Genomic DNA, 27,925 nt, shown 5'->3' on the forward strand with positions numbered 1-27,925 from the left:
AAATTTAATAACATAGTAAATTTATTTTCCTTTCAAGTTATTAGATTGACAACAAGTTATTAATTATAAGTTATTATATTTAATTACTTGTAATTAATTGTTTTAGGTGATTGATGATTCAAAAAGACAAATTAAGAGTGTTAAAGTAGAATTCAATTTCATTAAAAATTCTTTACATTAAAGAGGAAAAAAAAATCGAATTTTCAGAAAAATACAATGTTGCGTGGTAATACAATATACGATAATTATCGAGTATATTAATATAATATTACACATAGATAACGATAATATTGTTATATCTAACAACTAAGATAAAATCTTAATCATTATTATAGCTATAAATTTTGTGTATCGTAGAATTGCGAGTGGAATTGATAAAGATAATTATAAAATAAAGTATAATTGTAGGAGTTAAAAAATGCAACAAAGCTGTTACATTATAACTTATTTATTATAAGGGTGAATTTTTAATTTTTCCTTAAAATATTTATTACATTATTATTAAATTAATATTAAATCGTCAATATTAAATCAAATAAATGAAAACTATAACGAAATTGTTTGAAGATTTTAATCGTTTCCATTAAAAAAAAAGGAGCTTAGAACTCAAAATTCGCAATTCAAATAATGAAAAAGAAAATCGATCCCATTGAATAAAATTCTAAAAAACACCACACGTACTCTATTAATAATTGTATTTAGCAAAATATTCGTTGAATTCAAATTGACTGATTGATAAATAACTGAACAAATTAGCCATCTTGAGGCCTTCTTGGAGGAATAGTGGAACAGAAGTAGGTAAAGAAGTAAAAGTAAAAATAAAAACAATAGATTAACAGTTCAAAACACTAAGAACAAAATATCATGTTATTTTTAAAAAACAAGAGTTTCAAACATAACAAGAGTTTCAAAAATAATTCATTCGAAACAAAGATCAAGTTTTAAAATATCGAGAGCATAAATTGAAGATTAAATGGTATTCATCCTTAACGATATTTTAAATGTCAATGCTATGATAAAATAAATAGCATTTTATGGAAAAATGTGGTATTATAAAAAACATCATAGCAATGCTAGGTCATAATATAATATCGAAACTCTTGATAATAATACAATGCCGAAATTTTATTTTGAGAATAACGTATGTTATAATATCCTCATAAATGGTGACATACATGGTGAAATACTATTTTTACATCAATATCATCAGCAACAATAATATTGCCATATATTACTACTAAGATAAAATTGTGATCTTTTTTTAGAGCTACAAATTTTGTATTACGAGGGTAATTAAAAAAGCATAATAACAGAATAAGATATTATCAATAGGTGTTGATAAATTTTGTAGGGTAGCAAAAAATATTAAACGATGTAAAAGAATGTAAATGAATTAAATTAGGAAAATATCGAGGTATATGTAAAAGATCACAATTTAATATCGTGATGTATTAATATTTCCTCTTAATTCTGATGTTAATTCTGTTGCTTAAAATTCTGATGTTTAACAGCATTAATATTATTCAAATCCTTAATCTTAAGTACCCATTTTTGTTATCAATGTAACATACTTTGAACGCATATTTGTATATGTTACCGTCGTTATATAAAATGTAGCATTCCAAAAAAATAACTGTTAATTTCACAGTGTGTCCGAAATCGGCTAATAATATGTGAAAAAAAATTATTTCACAGATTGCCTTGGCTTTGAAATGAATTTCTATCGGAAAACAAGTAAGATTTTTAGACAATGGCTAGGCAAAGTATAAAATACTTTTATCTTATTCATTGCCTTACAACACAAACACCATTGTATACAATGGATGAGTATTCCATAGAATAACTACATTTCTTATGCAAACGGTAACATTCACAACAAATGAAAATAATTTAGTATTTCATGTATGTTATTTATAAATTATTTCATCCTTAAGCACTTAACAAATATCTTTGAATGTTTATATTTTCTTTCCATTTATTTTGATTTTTTGTGTAATTTATTGGTTTTTTAACAATTTCGAATTAGTTACATTGTAAATAAAACGATAAAAATTAAGAAAAATTATATTGATCTTCAAAACTTTGACTTGAAAGCAATTTACTGGTTGCAAAATTTGTACAAATTTTTGTAGTTCTAAAATAAAAGAATTATTATGAATAAATAACAACGTGTAGTTAATGCCCAAACCACTTAGAAATTGCCATACTAATTTTTCTAAGTTCATTTATACTTATAGTTGATTTATTCTTATAGTTAATTTATACTTGTTAGTTGATTTATACTCATAATTGATTTATACCTAATAGTTGATTTATACTTATAGTTGATTTATACTTATAGTTTATTTATGCTTATAGTTTATTTATATTTATAGTTAATTTATACTATTATTTTTCTGTGCTTGCAATTTAAAACTATTTTAAATTTCGTTCCTTTCCAAGTATATTTGAGATAACTTTCTCAGAATTAATTTGATGTAATCAGGAGTAAAAAATCTGCTATAATAGTTTATTTTTCACAATGTTTTTCAATACATACATAAATTATTGAATGAATAATTAAATATATTTAAATTAACACGCCATTATTTCTATCGTTATATTCTACTATCCACTATATATATTTCTACCTATTTCGATACAAAAAATTTTACTTTATGCAAAAGTCTATTTAACCACAGATAAATTTAAATGAGTATTTTTTAAACAAGAAAAATAGGAATGCATTTTAAACATAGAAATGAAATGCTTCCATCATTTTTTTATTTCTCTGACAGCTGCAATATTTTGATTTTAGATGTTTACAAAATCAAGGTAATCTACTTGAATTTAATGTTTGGAACAGGTTGAGTCATGTAAAGCCTTTTAGCATTGAACAAAAAGCCTGTTTGATGAAAAGTTTTAACTTCCGGGATCTTTAGATCTTCAAACTACCCTTCAGATATTTTATTTTGAGCGAAAAAATGGATCTTTTCATAGATAGAAATAGGTATAGGTTTTGCAACATCACAAAAAAACAAACAAATAATGGCATTTTAGAATAAACAAAGATGGGTTTTTAAAAATTATATCGCACTAAACTTTTTATTTAAAAAAATGAAATTCTTAATAAAAAAGGAATTTCCTCATTGTAAACAAAATTTAAAGTTTCGGATAACTTACATATGGAATAATTACTTCCAAAATTCCATTAATTTCAATAGTAAGTACATTGTAAAAACTTCAGGAACGAATTGCTGCAAAAAAAGTACTGGTACTCAGGGTGCCGGTTCTTTTGACAGTGAAATCTATTTTTACCGAATCATGTTACGGAAGAAAAATTCTGATATACCATAATTTTTACAGTAATAATCCCCGTAAATACAATGTATCACTTTAATTAAATAAATATTAAGGTAAAAATTACATATAATTTTATAGATGATGTACCCAAAGTACCGCGACTTTAATCAGTAATTTCATCCGAAATTTTTACGGTGTGCCATTAAATATTTCATTTTTTCCCCATTTGTTTAAGAATGCATGTAAATTTTTCCGGCCGTTTTTGGATTCAAAAACCATTATTGTAATTTTTGTTTCATATTTTTTTCAAACAGAAGCATGTTTTTAAATCAAAATTATTTGTATGAGCTGAAATGACATGTCATAATAAAAAGGAGATGGGAAATTATAAAAGGTAAAATTTTTTACAAGCATGTAATTATGATGAGACATTATTGGAGATTAAAATTACAAATATGCATTTCTAAAAAATTAATAATTCAGATTTAGATTATCCAAATCATGAGTATGCGGGTAACACATTTATTTTCACTAAGATAACAATTAAGTTCATCAAGATAAACAAATACGTGATTAATTTTCATGATTCACACACCCTTTTCTATTTAGATTGGCTTACAAAATCACCTAACTTGAACAGCGAGTAAAATGTCGAAATCCACTTCCCCGCAATTTAATCCATTTGCATAACTAAATACTATATTTAAATTTTTAATTTTTATAAATCAGATGAAAGTGCTTAGTAAGTTAAAATAGTAATAGTAGTGCATTACCTTTTGAATTACAGCAATTCAAAAGGTATTCGTTTTTGCCTAAAATGAATGATTTTAGAATTTACTTAAAATATAATAAAATCATTATAAATTGATAAGCATTAATTAATAAAAAAATATAAAGAATAATAGTTGTTAATAATAAAAAATCATAAATTTCGTTAATTTTAAGGACATAAAGTTATGGCAAAAATATTAAGCTTACTTGAAAATATTGCAATGACAGCGTATCTGCAAACTATGAAATATTTGGTATCCATTATTATAAAAACAAATAATAGCTATCATTATTGAAATAACTCAGTTTATATGAATAATGTAAGTATACAGAATTGGAATAATATAATTTGTTTCACTTTGGCAGTAATAAGTTTTCAAAAGCGTAACAATAACAGTTAGGCAAAACACAAGCAAGGTTAACAAAAAATAACTTACTGGGGTATATTTCTTGACTGAATTGGATCTTCGACATATACACTTCTTTCGAAATATTACTGTGCGAAAAAAATATGCTCTATAAACTAAGCAAATAAATAGCAGAAAATGATATTATCGATCTTCAACTTAATTTATGTTTAGAATTATTTAGAGATTTATTAAGAATTATTAAGAGAATTATTTTATTGAGAAACTGAATATATCTTTTCAATGTAATATTTATATTTTGATTAAAATGATTCGTCTTTACATATCTGAATACATTTTAAAAATAAATCTTTTTCTTTTTTGAATAAACATTTTTTTCTTCTTAAATAGATTAAATTAGAATATCTAATTTATCAGTTATTAGACCAAAATCCTTAATTTTTTATTCTTTACTTTTCGAAGTTGATGAAAAACATAAGATCTTGCTTCTGGCATAATTTGAAAACCATCAATGAGCTTTCTATAATTATGTATATATATTTGATAATATTTGATAATTATGTTTCAATTTTTATGGGAAATTAAACTAATTTTTTTAAACCAAATTTCCTGAAATTTATTCTTAATTTTTATTGATCGTAAGTTTTCGAAATTTTCTAACGTTTCATAAAACCTTCAATTCTAAAGAATGAAAAGGTTAAAAGATTTATTACATCCTTTTTTCAGCTTGCAATAATTTTTCATAGTATACTAGAAATTATTCGTGACTACAAAAAATGATTTTTTTCATGCACACATAAATTACGCTGAAATCTAAATTATCTAAATTCTACAGGTTAAGATAAAGAAAGGAACAAATATTAAATAGGAAAAATAAAATATGTTCTAAGATTATTTTTTTGAAGAAAAAAATGCTAGTTATACAATAAACAGACATTTCTTTTCAAAAATAATCTGTTTAATTTGATTAACAAAGAGCAATTCAGGGAGAAATCATTTGCATGCCATGATTGAAAGTAATGCAAATTACAATATGGCATATGTGAACAATTCACTTTTTTGAGGAGGCAAATTATTCTTGAGAGGCTAAAGTTTTATCAATAGTTTAAGATTTTACTTATTTACATACTTAAAATAAGAAAGAAACAGTGGAATAACTTTTAAGTTAATTATTGGATTTCATTCAATCTCTGTTCAGTTATTTATCAATCTGCACGGTTGGCGAAAATAGCAAATATATTTATTCGTATTATTTAATGTAATAATTATTGATTTTTTACTGTACAAACTTCATACAAAATTTTAATGATTTAAATAGATGCAAATAATTAACATCAATTTAAATGTAAATTTCAAAAGTTTGAATGAAATTAATCCAATAGTTCCTGAGTAATAAAATGTCTTAAAAACGTATTCTCAAGTGCCTGTTTCTTAAGAGCCAAGAACCACTTGACCAATTCCATTGAAGTTATCCATTATAGTATTCTTCGATTTTAATATTCTTTAATTATAAATCACCTATTTATTATCAAAATTATTTAAAAATTTGTATGCGTTAGAATTTAAAAATTTTGGATTATAATTAAATTGAATGAATAGAAATAATAAAATTATTCTCTTTTGCTTGGATTATCTTTGAAGAAAGAAGTTTTAAAATTATGTGAAAAAAATATTTGGATTTGATTTGCATAGATAAATTTGAAGAAAGGAGAAATAAGTAAATATAATATCACGTGTCTTGTCTCAAGTGTAACTTTTGTCCACTATCCAGAACTAAGAACATATGAGGCCGCTCTCATATTTTCAGGGTCAAAATCCGGAGCCGTTTAAGGAAAAATGTATATTTATTACTTATTTATAGAAAATACATTTTGTTTTTGATTTAATAGCACATTTAGAGCTTATCTTAAGAAATTTTGAAATTAGACGTTAATGTGTAAAAATCCGATGATTAGATCAGAATTTATTTAGGGTGTTCTTTATTTGTATGCAGTACATAATGTTCTTCAACTCTTAAGTTGTTTCTTCTGCATTAAATAGTTAATGTTTTAGGCAAAGAAAATTTTATTCAAAGCTGTTGAAATGTAAGGCAGTGTGGTAGTAGTTTGGAATATGAAAGTGGTGATAAGGTTGCGGTGAGGAGTAAATACCTGCTTTAGCTTTACATTAGAGATAGGAAAAACAAAGAACGAGCTCTAACATTTTTCTGAATATTTACGATACTTATTAGGCAGAAAAAAATATTTAAATTCACTGTAATTGTGAGTACAAGTGGTTAAGATTTAAATTATATTGCAGTTATCAAGCACTTTAATTTTATGACGATCTGCCAATAGAACTACATATACGAGGGTCACTCTGAAATTTTTGAGACACGCGAAGAAGTAAGTTGTAAAAGTAAAAAAAAAAACAATAACGGCTTAATTTGAAAACATAAACGATTTTAGCACAGCAGATGATTTTTCATTGATCAAGTTTCTAGTTGTTTAGCGTAGAATAAATTTTAGAAGAGAAAAAAGAGCTGACGCAAGAACATTATCATGCTATGAATTTAAATGATTTTAAAGTGGGATAAAATCAAGAAGAATGCTTTCAACGGCTACAATTAGCATTGGGAAATAAAGGTCCATATCGAGCTACTATATTGTGATGGTTTATAGAATTTTACCGAGGTCGCAATTCTCTTCAGTATGAAGGACATCTGAAGGCAGTCGTCAGCAGTAATCCCGGATAACGTATCTGTACGGAAAATGTTAAAGGTTGACAATCGCTATACCTAACAAATGATAAAGAAAAAACTTAGCAACGGATTGGCTTCCATACATAAAATTATCTATGAAGAATTACATATGAAAAATAAATTTGCTGTTGGATTCTCCATAATCAAACTGAGCACCAAAAAGAGGTATGTGTCAGAATCAGCAAGAAATCCCTTAAATTGTTAAATGATGATGGCACCACAACGTTCTGAAAATTGGAAACAGGTGATGAAACGTAGTATACCATTTCCTCATAGTAGAATGTTGTTTCTTGACATTCCAGCATGTTAAGGAAGCAAAGTATTATAGTCATTGAAGATGATTCCATGCCGACAATGGTGAAAAGACAACATGCGATAACAAAATAACGTATGCCATTTTTTTCAGAAGTAAGGGACTTGTCAAAGCCATGAAGCTGGAAGGACAGAAGACAGTAACAGCAAACTAGTACATCACTGTCTTCCAGAAATTCTCCATGTTAGAACACTTATGCTCCCCATGTCAATGTATTTTCCCATTCAGCAAGATCAACTATTGAGTTTCTTGAACAAAATCCCATTAAAGTCATTGAATATCTACCTTATTAATTGAATCTATATGTGACTTCTGTGTGACTAATCTTAACTGTGACTGATATGTGACTAATCTTAACTTTGTTTTCATTCTAATGAAGAGATTGATGCGACCATAATGGCATTTTTACATAGATTCCAAGAAATTAATGGTTTGGGGTATTCAATCTTTGGAAAATTCGTCTACGAAAGTTCTTTGATGCTAGAGAAGATTATTTATTTCTGAAATTTCCTAAGTATAACTCTAAAAGTATAGGTGTATCTCAGGAATTTCGGAGTAACCCCAGTATACCTTTTTTACTATAAAACTTTTTATAATCATGTTTGTTTCATTAGTCCTAAATTCCTCTTGAAACTATGCAATTTCGATCAAACCTTTTTCCAAATGTTTTAAAGAAAATATTATATTAGTTAATAATGTAGCATGTCGATGTTCTTTAATTGGACTTTCAAGTGTACCAAATTTAAATAATGTTTCTCATAAGAATTTTTGAGATTTTTTATGATCTAAATACTTTCAACAAGTTCAATTTTCTATGCTTTTATGTTTGAGACAAACTTATAGCACTAAAAAACTTTTAACTAAAAGAAAAACAAATCAAAGAAGGCAAGAAAATCTTCACGAGAGACTCTTAAAAACTGTGGAAAATTTTACTTACGATTTTTAAAATGTCAGATGAAAAATGGCAACATTTTCTTATGAGTTGTCCACAATTTAATAATTTTCTAACAAGTTTCAGAAGAGGTTTGAAATATTTTATAATGCATGAAGTTTAATAACAACTTAAGCATAAATTAGGTTTTAAAGTTTTTTCTCAAACAGGAAAACGATCCGTTGATATAAACAAAAACTATTGTAGTTGATCAAAAAATGAACAGAAATAATTTTAAAGAAATTAATCAAAAGAAATATGACAGCTATAATCAATTCTTCCCCCCAAATTCGAAATAATATTTGAGAATGAAATGTTTTGGGAATCATTACTCTAGTCACTAAACTACGCTTGCTATTAAATATCAAAATTTTTAAAATTGTGTACGCGTAATGCATACATACACAAAAAAAAACCTTTTCAAAAAAAGTATTTTTAATTTAGATTTCAATATTTTTATTAAGTAATTGTTACAAAATAACCAAACATAAATAATTAAAAAATAACAAGCTTGATATTTGTGAAAAGCAGAAAATTAGGTTATTTTGAAATCAGAGTGGTTTTAAATTTTAAAATGAATTTAATATAACTTAAATTACCTAAGAAACTTTCATTTACCAGATTGTGCAACAGTTATAACATTTATATTGTGGAAAAACATCATTGAAACATTGTGCTTTAAAATTGCAGACTTTTCTCACATTATATACTGTAATGTATATTTATGTGAAGTATATTTAGTTAGAAAAGTAAAAATATTTCAGGTGTAGGCTGAAAAATAACGTTTTTTTGTTAGTTGAAATTTCTATACCTAGTCTGGTTTTGAATAGAATTTTTTTTTTCATGCATACAATTCAATTTAAAACCCAACCATTTTTTTATAAGTTAAGAAATTATTTTTCATAAATCTAAATATGCCATCTTCATTTTAAAATTGCACGTTTATTTGAATCATGCTTTTCTTTTTAAATATTTGTTTTTCAATGTCCCAACTTATTTTGATAGATGTGAAGCCAATGTCCCATTATATTTCATTTTTTTCCATTTCATTTCTTTATCATTTGTATATTAATTTAGAATAAAAAAAGGTCTAAATTAAATTTTATAAGCAATTACAATAAATACTCATAAGGCCTAGTTATTTAACTTAAACTGAATTTGTTTCTTACAATGCAATATGATTAATTATCTTTTACCAAATAAATACTTTTATTTAAGATCATAGTGGATTTATCTTCTTTGGTCGGACTAACTATTGGAAACTGTCTACACAATGATTTATCAATGGAGTATAATAAATCAAAATAGTATTGCTCAATTAAAATGTAATTTAGAGCTTAATTTAAAAAAAAAACTACATTCTAATTCACCCAATCATATAGCAACATTCTAATGAGTAAGTAATATAGATTAACGAATTAAAAGATAAGAAATGAGTTTCACACGTTTCAAATTATGCTTAATTCTTTTTTCCCTTTAAGGACATTAAGATATTTATTTATTAAAAATGTTTGAGAAATATGGATGAAAATTATTTGTAATTTTTATAAGTTTTAATTTAAAAAAATGTAACTAAATGTTCATAGGAAATTTGTATTTTTTCTTCGATTTACTACTAATTGAGTTATTAAAAATAAATAAATAAATATTTACTGCAGTTATCATATGTTTTTCATTGTTTGAAGTTTACAGATTCAGATAATCTAAATCATTTTGATGTAAGAATCAGTAATTATATTTCTTCTTTATATCAATTGTTATTTTGTTGCGATTTCACTGAAATTAAGTATTATTTATTTTGAAAGCAAACATTAAATGTAATAAAGTTCAAAAGAATTTAAAAGATTTTATGCAAATTTAGATATTTCAATTAGATACTGTCTTATTCAAAACTTTGCACAGACCTTTAAAACTGATACATTTTTGATAGGTAAGCAATAAATTTTGAAAATACCTTTGTTTTATGAACATTTCTCAATATCGAAAGAGCATTTGAAGGAAATTAAATATATTTCTTGTATTTAAATCTCCCTGAATTACTCCATGTTCAGCAATAACTATGATAAATTAATTTTCTTACAGTAAAAGATGGATTTTCGGATTCTTTTTTGAACAAAATGATAAAATGTAAGTTAAAAACTGACGTGAAACATACATTTAAAGGCAAACTTTTCTTAGAATGCTTTCTCAAACTTTTTTGAATTTTAATTATCTATCAAATTATTGCATGCTAATTCTTATGACGACAGAAAAGTGTGTTTCATACAATTTCAACAAAATTAAATAATTTATTTTTCATTTATAAAGTTTGAAAAAAATTAATAGTATTGATTCAAACGTATATGTCTTTCTTTCAAAAATTTTCTAAATTTATCTAAATGTTTTCGTCGATATGGGTATATATTTTATTTTTAACATAGTGAATTCCCCTCAGAACTTTTTTTTTTTTTTGAAAATAGAAAAACATTTCACGAATTTTTTTGTTATAAAAAGATAACGGCCGAAAAGACAGAATAATAAAGATATTATACTTTAACTATGTTGAATATAAAGTGTAAAAATATTACACTTTATGTGCAATATGCATTAAAACACAAATAATTTAAACGCGAATAACTAGTAAATAAATATTATGAGAATAAATAATGAAGGTATTTACTAATAATTATTATCCAAAAATTAAATTTCAATTGAAAGAGACAAAATGTTTGGTAAATCGAGTAAAGAATACCATTTTTTTTAAAAAATCAAACTTGGTGGTACGAAAGTTCATCGACAATATTTTATCAAAAACTTAATACTATCACTTTTACATACTGTAGAGTTAAAAATTTTCAAAAAGTAAAAAAATTTAGAAGTCTTGTTTTCGAAAATATGTGTAAGAGCAAAAATTACTGATGTGCACGTCATTGAGTACTTTTTAATAAATTAAATTTACGCGTTTAGTAATGTTTGTTTAAAATAGCCTTTTAAGCCTGGCAAAATGTAATTATGATAAAAAATTAAAATAAAAGGAACTTTAATTTTCATTTGGATAGATTTTAGCTTTCAGTTAAATTGCATGTTTATTTATGAATTTTTATATCATATCAATTAGAACATTTTTGAATTCATTGCTCTTTATGAAATACAGCCAAATATATGATTACTGATTTTTGATAAATGCTCTAAATTAGCATACTCATAGGAGTATATAAAACTTCAGATCGACTCATAACAATTTCCAACAGAATACTACATATTACTTTAATCAATTTTACTTTATTATGACAAATAGAGTATTTATAAAAACTTGTTACATTATCAAACTTAACTGAAATAACCTTACTCATTTTTTTTAAAAAATAATGCAGAATTAGAAATGGCATCTTAAAATGAAAAAAATCAGTATAGTTTTTTCCACAATCTACAAAGTTGAGTACTAATAATAGTATACGTTTCATTCCATCTTTTACCGTTAAAACTTCAATAATAATGAATAGCTTTTAACTTTGTATTCAATTTTCTGAACACCTAAGGATTTTGAATAATTTTAAATATTTGGATTAGCATTTCATACATTCTACTGTCTTAAATGCAAACAATACTTAACTTTAAATAAAAATAGAAACGAAAGCAGATTTATTTTTGTTTCCATGTTTAAAAATTGAGTCACTTACCATTAGCAGACATTACACACAGCATCTAAGGCTGGTTTGTTTTATGAATAACTTGCAGAACTAACTTTAAACTTTTTAAACATTTATTTGTGGACTGAAAAAGACGTTCTTCACCTCAGGTATCCAAAAGAGTTTCTGAGGAAGAGGAATCCTTCAAAGGGCTAAATGGATTCATTCGCAAAAATGAAAAATAAAAACACTGCTTTTTCTTTTAATTTCCGCCTTTTTACTCAGAATTGGACTCAGTTTGGACAGAAGCCATCACGTGGAAGGTTTTTCTGACGCTTCCCCCAAAACCGAAAATTTTAAGAACGTTTTCGTCATGTTCTGTTGACGAGTTCAAGGGCCCGGCGTAAAAACTCATAATTTGTTTCGTTTTTAATAAAATGCGCACGTGTGCTGGAATGAGCGATACAAACATTCAAATTAAAAAATAAAATTATTTGCTTACTAAATGAAGTTAATGACTTAGTGATGCTTTTACAAACTGTTTTGTTCCTTTACAAACACAGAAAAGGGATAAAATATTTCGAGCTTATATGTTACTGCTTGTTGTTAAAACTTTTTTCGAAAACATAAAACTGCAGAAAAAGTAAAAAAATGAGTATTACACAACAATCAATAGAGATCTTTCTACAAATTAAAATGACATTACGATATTTTTAGAATGTTCGTAGGAAATCCTACTTATCACCTACTTAAAATTTGAAATTTAGTGTCCATTTACTCTAATTTTACGGACAAGATCAGCATTTTCAGGCCAAATGGGGAATTTCAGTAAATTTACGTTGTTAATCTATAACTGTCGCGTGCTGGAATGTTTTGACGGGCAAAGTCTGAGAGAAACATTACAGAGACAACATTAGAGAGAAAAAAATGGTTTTAGCTACTCTTACTTAAAAAATTGACATTGAATATACGATACAGAAATAATTGAAGACAGATTTTTCTTTGAAACACAAATAGATATTCCAAGATTTGGAATATTAGGCTTGTCAAATATGACTTAACTCTAGACCATTACAGTCTTTCATATTTGTCATCAATTCTTTATTCAATTCTTCCTGAGCACTTTTTTACTATATGTAAATAGTCTAGCAGCACGACTAATATTCACATTATATTTATATTATCATTCATTTTTTGGTTGTAATTTAAAAGCTAAATAGAAGACTGTCTCAAATGGTTTATAAGTGAGTTTTTGAAAATCAGTATAGAAACATCAAGAGGCCGCTTGCAATACATGCTTTGCTGATAGTATGGTACCAGGCAGCAAAAATAACCTATTGAAAACATGCTGAAACCATGTTTGGAAACAAAAATACTAAGCTCAATGACGTCTCGATAGCAACATCATTACAGGGGTTAAAAGAATCGAACTACCTTAACCCATTAGAAATAATTCTTTCCCTTAAAACAGTAAAAAAAAAGTGAGCTTAACACAATTGCATGGCACATAAATAGTTCCATCACTTAATTTTATACCTAAAAATCAAAAGTCTTTTTTTCTTTCAGAATTAGGTGCTCAGCGTGCAACCATCATTTAACCTTTTTTCAACTATAGTGAATGCATTTAACACATTCAATTTTTAGCTAAATTTGGATATATATATATATATAGATATATTATGGACTAGTAATTAAATATTTAATCTGTTAAATAAAATGTATTTTTTGAATATGTAATAAACTGATAGTGTAAATTAAAATAGTATCTCATAAAAATACTCCAAGGTAATCATTGTTTAGTTAGATATATTGAATAGTTCATTTCACGTATTAAGCGTAATTTTTTTGTTTGTTATGCCTAACCTTTCCCTGCGTTAAATAAAAAACTCTCTTAACTTTAAGAATAAGGAAATTTCAGTATGTTTAAATATATTTTTTACATCATACATCCTCGCACAGAAACTTTTAAGTTAAACATTAAGAAAAATTTAAGACACTCTGCAATAGTTTATTATTTATGATTAATTAAAAAGTATTAAGAATTTATTATTAATAAAAATGACTCAGTTTTTTAAAAGAAATGTATGAGTACAGGAAAAAATGTACATGCATAAGTCAGTGTATTTGTCTTCCTAACATCTTTAAATGAAGAATCTATAAACTAATATCATACTGATAATTTTGTTTTTAAAGTTTAAAATAATATTTTCTGAATTTTCAGATAAATGTTTTAAAGCAGATAAATGTCCTTATTTAGTCAATAACAAGTATGGCATGTAATGAGCAGGAACACATGAAATAAATCATTAGCCATGTGACGAAATTTATTAAGATTTATCGTGATCCATGTTGGTTCAAGAGATAGAAAGTTTCATCCCGAGGAGATTCCCAGGTTCGAATTCGAGCGGCGACTGATTGATACAAGTTCTCTCTGCTAGGGCTCGCACCGATCACAGTGCTGACATAAAATATCCTCAGTGATAGACGGATCACGGGCTAGAATCCCTTTGCTTTTGGGCTAATCGTAGGCGGTTTACACTGCTTTCGTTTCCATGTAACGCAAATGAGGGTTAGTACCATCAAAATGTCCTCCACGAAGGCTAGTTTGCCCCAATGCTTGATCCAGGAGTTCTCTTGTCTTCTGGTTTGGGTTCAAAATTACAAGACTACGGAGTTGGGCATTGATAGTCGTGTCGTAGAATCAGAATTGGGAATCAGATCTGTTTAACGCTGGTTATAGGAATACTTCTTGTGGATGTAATAACAAAGATACATAATTCAGTGATGTTCCATCTCGAATTATGTACGGATTTTTTATGATCAGTTTATCTAATAATTACTTTTAAATGATATAACTAATTAACTCTAAAACTATGCTTAGGTGAAATCTAGTGATAGGTGTTTGAACTAAACAAAAGCAGAAAAAAATAAGACAAAGCATTAGTTTGAGTTACTAATTTATGTTTTAGAGATGCTTAGTTTTATTTCAATACGGTATTTGTTTCAATATTTATAACAATAAATTGAAATATGATACGTTTATTACTGCATATTTTAAATTCTGATTATCTTTAATGGAAATTTTTTTAGTTCATTCTAGAATTTTCCTCTACACCAATTCAATCTTTTTACTCAATTTTTAACAGATTTAACACATTTTTCATTGAAATGGTCCTCATCTTTTAATTTCTCCATATCAGGTATTTTAATATAAACTTATGTAGAATTCTAAAATTTCCTCTAGATTCTCATTTCATAATGACTTAGATAAATATTGCATAACTTATAATAATTTTTCATTGCAGAGGATACCGACCCCTTTAGATGTTTTAATGATTCTTTTTAGTACATTCCCCCCATTCCTGGAATTAAATGAATCAAAATATTTATCTTGGTACTTCTTCAACTTTAGAAATCTTTCTAACTATCTGCTGTTAACCACATCAAGCAATTAAATCTTTCTGGGCTAATCTTCAAAGATTGAATGAGTTGATTCTCCTCATAAATGTAGCCGCAAAAAAATGAGCTCATCTAATAAAAACGTAGAAAATTAGTTCTCAGAAGACTCGCCACCCCTTTACCAACGGAGTTCTACCTCATCTAAAGAACGACATTCAAACGAAATAGCATGACAACGACTTCTGTCATCTAATTACTCTATTTACGTCTTTTGGGTGGTTGCATGATGCATGATCTCAAAAAAGGCTTATTCTTCTTCCAAAGAAAATATGAGATATGATGTATGTCCACGTCATTCATCGTCACAGCGTCTTCTTGGAACATGCATAAGCTTTGGACTCCCTTTATAGAAGTGCAGAAGGTCCTGCACCCCCCCCCCCCCCCGTGCGACATGACATTAGTCAGTAAAAAAAAATTTCCTAAAATCAATCCTTTATCAAGCTTACAGAGTAACATTGAACTGTTATAATATTATGTAGAAATATATCATTGTAAAACTAACTCGTATAAACCTTTATACTTGGTAGTTGCAATGCTACTTTTTCAATAGTGGCTTGATTTACAAACTAGCAAAGGTGTTGTGATTGGAAAGATTGTGGAAAAATGTACGAACTATTGCTTATTATAATTCCAATTTATTAGTTTATTAATTCATATAATCACTTTAGTATAAGGTCAGGTGGGGTAAAGTGGATACGTGGGGGTAAAATGGAGATATAGTAAAAAACATCTATTTTATAATTTTATATTGAGATAATTCGTCAATTATTTTTTGAGACATTTACTGGGATTGAGCCAAGCATTTTTTCTCAGTCTTAAAAACTGATAAAATGTTTGATGTTTGCAAACTATCTATTTATGATTAACTTATGTAATATGATAGCTTAAATTGCTGATGATGAACTTTCTTCTAATATCTTTAAAAACCGGCAAAAAACTATTAATTTTGATTTAATTGGTAGAGAGACATCTAAAGAACCGATCTACTTAAAAACTGCTAATAAAGTGCCAACAGTTCAAATAAGTGCCGAAAGTTTTTATTTAAATCCTTGAGGAATAAGTTCCGCAAAATGTTGTTAAAGAAAAAAGGAACAATGCATATATTATGCTTTAACATTTTTATTTCGGTAACAACTTACAATCGGAGCCCCCCCCCCTTATATTTGGAGATTTGTAAATAATAAACGTAATAATAAACGGAAGTAATAAATGAATTTATATGAAAATGAACCTAGAAACAATCAAATAATGGTAATTAAAAAATGCGGTAACCAGATAATAAAGTCATTGGAAACAAATACAACAAAGAATAGCATGGTAAACCAGAAACGGCAAAAAAGCAAAAATTAGCTAAAATTATCACCTAACCAAGGGGGGCCGAAAGTGCACCTTAATTTATACTTCTATTTTTTTAATGAATGCTTAAGTTATGCCCCGATATTTTGAAGTAAATCATTTTTAATAATAATTTTAAATATTGATGCAATCAGCATTTTTATACGTAATGCTTGCCGCACCCTTAAAAACTTGAAACTTAAGGAAACATTTCTGAAAAAAGGCTATTCAATTAATGAGAAAGTAACTGTTAACTGAATACTTAAATTATTTGCAAATAAAAAATTACAATTAATTGAGGAAATATTCTTTATTATTAAAAACATGGATGATTTTAGTAAAAAAAGTATCTTTAAAAATAATCCATTTATCAAATACAAAAAAAATTATTATGAAATATAAAACATTGAACTTATTTTATGCGAGTCGAAACGTTATTTTTATGCATATAAATAAACTTTATGCGTTGTTATTAATTAAATCGGTATTAAAAAGTGTGTGAGTAAGTTGAATTTATAATAAATTCTTCGTCGTCATTCTAAACGCACTTATTATTGTACTCCTTATTTAGAAAATGTAAAGTTATACACATACTTTTAAAAGTGTGTACATACTATATACACATATTAAATAAAAGTAAATAAAGTAAAGTTATGCACATTATATAAAGTTAAACACATTACATAAAGTTAAACACATTATGCAAACTTTTTTGGAAGACCAGCTTGGTCATTTTTCAAAATTATCTTATGCAACATATAAACTTTAACGGTTACCAAGCCTAATGCATAGCACAGCTGTATTTAAATATTCTAATTCTTTAAACCCTTTCCTAGTTTTTACATCCTTATTTGTTTCAAATAAGGTATTAAACAAATGATCTTCACCGTCTGGTTGTTGCCCTCGCGGAAGTATTTTGATTTCAATTTTAACTATTTTCAAGAGATGTCCACGATATTGTAAAAGTTCGCAATTTATTGAATTTAAGAAATTATATTCAAAATCTGTTCTGCATCCATTAAATCATACAAACCACCATAAGTATGAGTTCGGGACATTTCAACATGGTAGGCAGAAGAAGTATTAAAACTATTTTCGTAAGATTAGATAGAAAACTCATCCAAATGCTCAATTAGGAACTTTTACTACTTCCTCATGCATCTCTGGAGCCATAAGTTGAGTATCGTATAATATAGAGGCTATCACTCGAGAAAGGCAAGCTCCCTCATTATTAATCGGTATAACAGTGTGCGGCACCATAGCGCAGTTTATGTTTTAGATTTCAACAGATATTTTAGAAAATATCAAAAAATAAATCTAATAATTACTCCGTAACTAAGTTTTTATAAATCTCAAAATTCTTGTAATCTCAAAAATTTTTGATATGAATAAAGCGCGAATAATTACACAAAAATGGACATACTATAATTTCGGTTCTATAAACAAAAACTTTCACCCGTTTCGAAAACATAAAACCATTAGATCGACATTTACAGATTGAAAACTATAGTATGTGTTTGTGTAATTATTTGAACTTTATTCACTTTGTTTAGCTTTACTCAGATGACCTATCTAATCTTTTCAAAACAGTAAATAATATTTCTTAGACCTCAGTTAATATCAAAATAAAGGTTTTAAATCTTTTATGCCTTATACAGTGATGTAAATGTCGAAAAATGTTAATATTCAACGAAAACTTTGAAATGTACCTCTTCAAATTACATTGTACTAATGAGAAGAAAGTTAATAGTTATATAATAGTTGTATGAAAGTTATATAAATATAGTAAAATACATAATGCGTTTCGCAGACAATACGATTCCAAAGCATATTTAAACATTATTTAAAAAGGAAATTGTACTAGTATTAAGCTTTAAAATTCTAAGAAAAGTTACATCTTTAAAATACACTAGCATTATATTTACTAATTGTTTACACAAGAGGTACGGCGTTATTTTGCATTTTTCAAAATATTAAGCTAAATGAGACATCTAAAAATAATCTAAAGATCAGACGACAGGCAGTGCTTTAAATCAGGCAAATGTCTTTTGAAGAAAGCCGCTCTGCGTGCACCTCTTTTCGCATTATCAGATTTTTTTTGCACTAATTTTTGCTTCAGCACTAACTAAGCCATAACCACAAGCACTGTAAGAAAGATGACATGACAACACACATAAAATGATTGAAACGCCGCTTGAAACGTCATGAGGTTAAAGGGGTTGTCAAAGCAACTTGGGCGGGGGAAAAAATGGAGCAAATATGATTTCGGGAAATTATATTTTTAGACGTTTTTATAGTCGTCTAAGATCAAGACCGACGACAGTCAGTGAAGGTGTCGTGGAACACGTTCTGCTCCAGTTGTTGAAATTAGAAAATGGAAGAAGGACATCCAAGATAATCCTTTGTGTTGACTGTGAAGGACTTAATTTAAAATACATGTTCCCTGTAACCCCGCTCATTTATCAAATGTCTAGCGTGTAATTCTGAGAAATTGAAGGCTTAATTCACGGGGCGAAAAGTATGCTTGTTTCATAGAGCTTGAAAAGCGTTTATTTATTTTTTTATGAACTTCTTTCAGAATTTAGACCAAGCATAACAAAACAAGTGCAATAAATTTAATGATTAAACCTTATTTGTGAACTGAACTAAAAATTACCTATACTGTCGGGAGAGGCCTTAATTTAAATTATTTGTTAGCTCTAACCTTGTCCATTTATTTAGAACAGTTCTGAGAAATCGAAGGTAAAGAAAAGAATTGTGTCTCAAAGTGCTTAAGTGGCATTTACTTATTCTTCAAGATTTTATTTTTGAAGTCAAGAAAAAATAAAATTAAACGCATTAATTAGATAAGATTAAGATTTAATTCATTTAAATAAAGAATGTTTTGTGTTGTCTGCGAAGGGCTTATTTTAAAATGTATGTCAATTCAGTCTAGTTTCAGTCTAATCCAGTCTAATTTATCAGATTTCTACAAAAAATCTCTGAGAACAGGTCTAATTTGTCAGATTTTTACAAAACTGTTCTGAGAACAGGGTGCCCACAGAAGGGTACCAAATGGGCAACTTGCCATAGCTATTCTTGGGGGATACTCCTATTTTTTTGATATTTTATACTAATTAATAGTTTCAAAACTGTAAATTAGATTTGAGAATTTTTTTATATTTAATATTAGGGGGGAGTTATTTTTTAAATAAATATTTTGGTGGGCTTTTAATTTAAAATGTATATGAAAAACGAAGCACATATGTAACCAATAATTGTTTGATTGAATTATTGTATTTGGGGGAAGAGGGAGGATAGTTTTTTAAATCCTTTTTCTGAGATTATTATTTTTATCATTTTTATTTCATCTTTATTATATTCGGAAAAGGTGTTGGAGTTCTGAAAGACATCTAAATTTTTATCTAAAACCTTATAAATTTTCATTTCTTGTGATTACAATTTTTACATTTTGCGCAAATTTCGGCAGAAAAATTAAATATCTGGTATCAGTTTATGAAGAATTGGAAAATAATGCCAAAATTGATGACGTAAAGAATCTTAATAGAGCAGAAGATATTAATATATAGCCCTAACATAATGAAAAGGCAGAGTTAGAAGTAAAACAGAGAGACACGTGGATTTTGAAAAGTTTTATTTTACCACTTCACTTAATCATCCCATTCTCTTATTTCTCCAATTTTTTGTGATTCTATCAAATCTTAAGAACATTAACTGTAACGAATCAAATTTAAATTCATTAAGAACAGTTTCTGTCATGCCTTTTCTCAGTAAAAAGAAAATCAGCCCCGGAATAAAAGCATAGAAAAATAAAGCATCGTTGAAAAATCACAAAAAAAAAAAAAGAAATCGATGCGAAAAATTGAGCCTAAATTAATTAAATATTATGAATTAACTAAATTTCATTTTAAAATAAGTTACTGTACAAGGATTATTTAGAAGTTTGAGGAAAGGAATTTTTCACACTCCACACTTTTTAATGCTTTCGTTCTCTTACAAGAGCTTCTAAAATATTCTTATAATTAAATTAAATAGCATTGTTATAGAATAGTTCAATGACCACATCTCTCAGATTGCGAATACCCTCTATATTTTGATGTTTTTTTCAAGAGAATTATTATTTGATATTGTAATTTAAAATATCGTTCAAACTAACTGATCAGCATATCTAAAATCATCCCCACAAACTAATAAAAGTTCATCTACTTATAAAATTTTAATGCCCCTTTTTTACGAAAAATAAAAGCTCTAAATATTTCGAACACTAATAGAGTTTTCAAAATTGACTAAGATAAAGTAAGATAAAAAAATGTTGAAAAAAAATGTAGAACAAGAAGATAAAACAAATGTAAAAAAGTGAGGAGTGCCTAAAAAGAGTATGATTTCAGTATATTTCTTGATAATATGAAAAAACCGATTTGATTCCTCTGTTCTATTTTTAGAGTCATAAATGGTTCGAGTGAAAAAATATTTTGGGAAGGGCTAAAATTAAAGCAGTTATCTAAAAAGAAAAATATTTTATTTTAGATTTATATTCTCCTGTAGAAAAATGCTTTAAATTTTAAATTATATTACAATGGAAATTTAGAGGAAAATGAGAATAAAGGAGGAAGCAGAAAAAATAGTTAATAGTAAGTTTTTTTTTGATAATCCAAATTTGCACTTCAATACATACAAATAGTATCGAAGTTGCAATCAGAGGAAACAGTAGTTTTGCCGTCGATCTTAAAAGTTAGAATCTTCAGGAAGTATGCATGCGCTGCATAACTTTCCACTTTAGAATTAAAATTGATCTTATTTTCTATCTGGGGAACTAAACTTCAATGATAAGGAAGAAAATACTATAGTAAAATACTGTTTACATGCTTCAACAAAGAAAGAAAAATGTTTGTCTAGGATTGAAATCAACGGAGTAAAAAATTATTTATATTTACGAAAACGAATTCTACAGAAGAATTCATATCCGTAAAATTGTCAAAATTTTGAACAGGCTGTTAGACCCAATTAAGCTATCAATCAAGAAGCGGATTAGATTGCCTGACTCAGAATGTTCCAACTTAAGCCTTACGTTAATTTGAACTTTAATAAACCATCCTTTCTCTTTTTTAAAATTATTTAAAACAATTTTTACATACCGTTGCATAATTTGGTGAAAAAGATAAGCAGTTACCTTGTCATTGTGGTGCAGAAATATTCGCCAAACAAGTTCGCCATAATTTTGATATCAGAGTCGCTCCCTTTTTACCGTCATTTAAGGCTTAGCAAAGACTAGAAGCAGAGTGAAAGTAGCTTACAAATTTATATAAACTTTTAAACTTAGCTTTTTTAGTCTTTTATTTTGACTTTCGCTTGTTATAAAAGAAATTTACTAATTTACTAGTTTTTTTTTCATTACAACGCAACTTGCATGGTTTCATTTTTTGCCTAATAGTTTTTGTGATTAGTGGTTTTTTCGAATTTTTAAAAGTTTTTAGGTGGATCTACAATTCTCTATGAGTCTAAATGTTTTTTGTAGTTTTTATCTAAATTCCTAAACTGAAAGCTATTAGTTAAATACTGTTAATCACATAATAGGAGCAATAAAATTAAAATACTTTATAAGTTACAAAATTAATTACTATTCAAGTTTCTGTCGTTTCAAACCCGAAACTATTTTGAAATTTTTGACCATGTTACTTTTTTGAAGTGAGTAACTGATTTCTGCTTCTAACAAGCTTAGGATACCAAAAAAACTTAGGTCTGGTCTAAAAAATTAAGAACAACAAAGAAGCCGGAGAGCATTTTTTATGGGTTTTAAGCATGGCAATTTATTTGAGATATTAAGATTGCTGTAGATTATATAATTGTTGTCTTGCTGGGAAGAAACAGTATCCTATATTTTTAACATTTTCAAGCGCTTGTTATTTTCTTCGTATATTTGAAATACGCATTCTTTCTGGAATATCAGACAAAACAACATTAAAACGTGATATACATGACAGAACATTTTAAATTTTTTGACTTCTTGCAAAATATTTCTGGAAAACAGGAAATTTATTGACATATTTTCAATGTAAGGCTATTTGTAGAATCTAAAATGAGAAAAAGGTAATTTACAGTACGGCGAATAGGTTACAGAACACAAAAATAGTTTTTTTTGAAATTTTATTTTAATATAAGAGATGGTGACAAAAATAATATTCGTGTAAACAGAGAGCGACAGTCATACTATCTAATCTAAGTACATAGCATGACATTCAGTAGCACTCAGATTTATGTCTACAAAAATTAACACTTGGCTTCTGGATTGTTGCCAACTGGTGCATTCGGGCAATTTAGTTTTCTACTTAGATCTCAGTTCATCAAAATTGTTTTTTATTGTATGAAATCATATTAGTTTTCCTTTTTTTCTGAAGGATTTCTTCAAACTATTTAAATCCTTCCCACACTCTTGACTTTGCAAGCACAGGTTTCCTTCCAAACTAAAAGTCGTTTGTCGCCTATTAAAGCTAAAGAAAAACCTGCTATTATATACAGAGTGTTTTAAATCAAACTGTTTTCGAAAAAATTAATGACAAGAAACTGAAGCAGTTAGCGTTATAAATATAACTAGTGGGCTGCGCCCCCAGCTCGCTAACACTTGTCAACCCCCCAAAATTGCTACACAATCTTATATGGTTTGCTTCGCAAACCAAGCTCACTTTGCTCGCTACTAACTTAGGTACATTGCAAATGCATAAAATTCTAAGAATTCAAATTCATATAACAACTTTTTTTTAAAAAAAATTGCATCTTTTTACTAAATACTAAGTCATTAAAATGAATTTGAATTCAAATAAATGACATGTAATTCGTTAAACCTATTAGAAATGTGCTATAGTATAATTCGTGATATAAATCAAAAATCGTCAAATAAATTCGTGAAAAAAAGCGTTTTCGACAAAATACTAAAATAGAAATCTATCGACAAAGACTACTCACTTCTGCCTATAGTATGAGATTGCCGCAGCTGATGCTCTCTCTGGTTATTTCAGTTTCCATTTTTAAAAACGCTATATGTTGAGCCACTTCAGCTAGATTTGGCATGTGACATTTTTAGCGGCAATTATTGTTCGATTTTCTAGCGTTGCCATTCGGGGAGTTGAAATGAGGTTTTTTTTGTCGCCGTGTAAGAGAAATATATATATAGATATAAGCAGCAAATTCAACTGACACTGCGTAATTTAATTTATCTTATAGTGCCTCTTTTTGACTCAACGAACAGATGGTGCTACATGTTGTAAACCTGCAGAGCAAAATAATAATAATTCGAAAATCATTTTAAAGTTTTAAAAAATCTTTCCTATTTTGGCAGTATTATTTTATTCTCCTTTACCACACACGAGATTAAATTTCTTTGCTTTTGGATGTTGTCACCTTTAATAAAAGCAAGGGGGAACTTTGCATTCACATTTTTTAGAAGATTAGTATCAAAATGAGCTTTTCAGGGATTAGTTCCTTTATTTTTTGCAGATTTACATTTCAACATTTAATTTTCATGATGCGATAATAAATTTTATAAATTAACCTTTTGACCCAAAATTTTCCTTAAACGTATTTTTCAGACGTTTTCATTATTTTGTAAAAATTTAAGTCAAAATACGTGAAAAATATTACATTTAACATTTTAATAATTTATGGTTATGAAATATAAGATTGAGACACCAGTGTCTCTTTCTGCATTAAAGGTATAATTTTCCAACTCAGTTCCAAATAATAATTTTTTTCAAATTTTTTATCATAAATAATTTTTTTGCATTTATTTGCAATTTTTTCGATATAAGAAAATAAGTAATGTATCAGTTAAATTTCTTTAATTCACAAAATCAAATTATAGCTTTATGTTGTTTTTTTTGTATTTTTTATTCCAAATATAAGATCTCAGCCCTGATCTGAAGCCCTTACAGTTCACAATAGCCAGTAGGTCTACTAGGGTACAGCTATTTATAGCAGTTTTGATAATTTTGCAGCATTTCTATGAATGGTGTTTTCTACACTGGGAAACTCTGCAAACTCCATACCGCCTATACTTCCAGGTTATTGTTTCTAGTGTATTTCAATGCCATTTGGCTCACAATGAGATCAATGTGTTTTGAGATTCTTTCAAACGTGGTATTTGATTACTTATTATGCTAACAATACTTGTGTTTACAATGCTAAAGGTGCTAACACTAACGTAAGATGGTGCACAGCTTGCAACAAGAACAAACAGCAATAAACAATGGGAAAGAGACCAAATCAGGACTGACAAAAAAGCGGCGAGTTACTCAAAATCTAGCAACCATATCACCATTTTTAACAATATATCTCTAAATAACTAAAGCAAATTTTTACTTCAAACTCCCCAGAATTACTTAATAACATTAATATCTTATGAAATACGGCAGATTCGAGCTCAGAAATTATCGAATTTACTTCTTTTATTGAAAACAAAATTATCCGTTTGAAAATATCGCCTCGCAGAATAAGCTGCAGTAAGCAGTTGCAAACTTTCTAACCGGAACTAGAGCAAGTATAGAGCACGAGATTGTTATTGTTTACATTAATATTGAAAACACCATCCATATTAATTGTAGCTGCAAATATTATTGTTTCTTAACAATTACACAGGTTTGAATAAAAATCACTGTCCGTTTAGATTTTTGTGAACTTTCTCAGATTTTAATAGATATTATTTTAAATAATAGAGCACTTTATTCCAGTGCTGTGCTATTCGTCTCAACCTAGTATCATGAACCTTGCATCAATAAAGATTTCCGTTTCCAGATTGCTTTTCTTCACTTTTCATCATATTAATGAACGTGCTTATTTAGACATTTTTGAACACCCTGTAAGATTTTAAAATAAACAAAAACATATTAAAATAAACAAAAACATATTAAAATATATCCATTAAATAAATAAGTTTTTTTAATATATTTCTTTTATTAACCTGTAAATAGTATAAAAAATTTGAAATAGCATGGAATAGTAGTTTTTGATTAAATTTTCCAATGCACACATTAATACATCAGTTTATGGCTAACGTCTAATGAATACGTAACAATTAGCATTCAGTATATAGAAATATATAAGAAATATATTATAAATAATCAAATCTATAAAATTCATCTTCTATACAGAAATTGTGCAACACGTTCAGAAAAATGGCTCAGTTTTGACCCATAATAAGATGAATATTGACGAATCAAGGTAAACTGTGGAACGAGGCGAAGTGGTGTAGTGCGGCCCTCTGTCGATAAATGAGTAAGTCGGGTGTTCGGTGACCGCTGTCTCTAATGAAGGGGAGTGTTAGAGAAACGCTTCTTCGAGCCGGCTAGGATCAAACACAGAATCTTTATATCCGTAGCGAAATGCTGTAACTTTCATTGGAATTGGTGTCCACCCAAACCGGCGTAAACTAGGACGCTCTCTTTCAAAAGGCTTTTTCTCAAAGGCTATATAAATTAACGGTCAACTTTGCTAGTTTTGCTTAATATCCCTACAATTACGGGTCTGAGATTTTTAAAAGGGGGGTGGCTGTATAGATTAAGGGCCAACTCTCCGAATTTTACGGAAATTCCTTAAGTGTATTCTGGAACTTGAAGTGAATTTGATTATAGGACATCAAATCATTTACAAGTAATTATAGAAGTCAAATATTTTAATTGTTTGTTTAAACCATCCAAGATTATTTTGATGATTGACTTTGCTGACAAAATTACTTTCGCAATTAGCTTAAGCTTTAAACTGTTTGTTATTCTAAAACAAAAACAACTCTTTGGTGAGAAAAAAAAATGATTAGGAAACAAATGAGAAAACAAATGAGTTCAAAAACAACAAAACTAGAATTAGCTTAGTTGATGATCAAGATAAGGGTCCCAGTTTAGTCGGGATTAGTGAAAAGGGATGTGTAGACATTATTAATAGTCGAATTCAGAGAGCAAGTGAGTCCTATTTTTGACATTCTTGGAACTGCAGCACCCCAACAAACACAGCTATTATTGTCTTTCGGGGGTAATGTTGGCTACTTGTTTGGCGCGATTAATTGTGTCTGTCGTCCAATGTGACATCAAGACGCTTCATTTCTTAAGTTTATCTGATCATTTTGTTTTCGATAAGATGTAGTTTTGATGGCTCATAGTTTCTTAAAAAAAATTAAAAGTTTTTTTTCTTTTGTATACCCTTGAAAATGCTGGAATATGAAGGAGTTTAGCAATGTATTTGGTTCCAAATTATGAAATCAAACAATGTACAACATGGATATGTTCAGGTCACATTTCTAACTGAACGTTTAAAGTACTCAATGTATTTTTAGAAATCGTGCTACTTTTTTATGGTCCTAATCTCTATAACTATATCTCTATAACTATAACTCTATCTCTATAAAATATTATCATATATAAAATCTAATCAACTTCAGTGTAATTACCATTTTGATTGTACAGGTATAAATAGTAAAGAGTAAATAAGTAATCAAACACTAAATTAAGGATGGACTGAAAGAAAAATTGGATGGGTGTAAACATTAACTTGCATTTTTATTAAAAGTTAGCAGTAATGAAAAATATATTAATAAAATTTATCAATAAATTTTACCATATTCTTTTTGTCAGTGGGCTAATTGGATTTATAAAGCATTAAGATCAAATACACTTAATGTCGTCAGTAATGTATTTGATAAAATATAAAAAAAGAAAAACACTTTCGTGGTCAGAAACAAAGATATGAATAACTTCTTGTCTAACACTATAATTTAAAAGATTAATTATGAAACTTAATTAATTGTTTGATTATAAAAGCTGTACTAATTGTTATTCTCAGCACAATACTAAGGAAGTTTAAGGAATATAAAAAATAACTAAATAGATAAATAAATAAATAAAATTTGTACGATTTTAATTTAGCTATAAAGCATCTGTGTTGTTAAAATAACATAAAAATACGTTAATGTTTAAAGACTTTTATAACTGTTGCTGAACAGCCGACCCAATTTTGGGTTTAGGACTACTAATTTTCAACTCCGTTGCCTTGTAATTTTGAACCCAATCCAGAAGACACGCGAACTCCTGGACTAAGCATTGGGAGAAATTTGCCTTCTAATTGATGCAATTACCATGC

The 27,925-nt window shown here is 27.6% G+C and overlaps 1 protein-coding gene across 2 annotated transcripts in view; it reads right to left on the reverse strand.

Annotated features, from left to right (window-relative positions):
* The window catches only part of LOC107436952 (potassium channel, subfamily K, member 16), an 87,481-nt gene that overhangs the window by 38,364 nt on the left and 21,192 nt on the right, over nucleotides 1–27,925 (reverse strand). The gene's annotated exons all lie outside the window — the stretch shown is intronic.

This window comes from Parasteatoda tepidariorum, chromosome 2 (genome assembly GCF_982258835.1).
Source record: "Parasteatoda tepidariorum strain Cologne lab strain chromosome 2, Ptep-v5.0, whole genome shotgun sequence".
Lineage (NCBI taxonomy): Eukaryota > Metazoa > Arthropoda > Arachnida > Araneae > Theridiidae > Parasteatoda > Parasteatoda tepidariorum.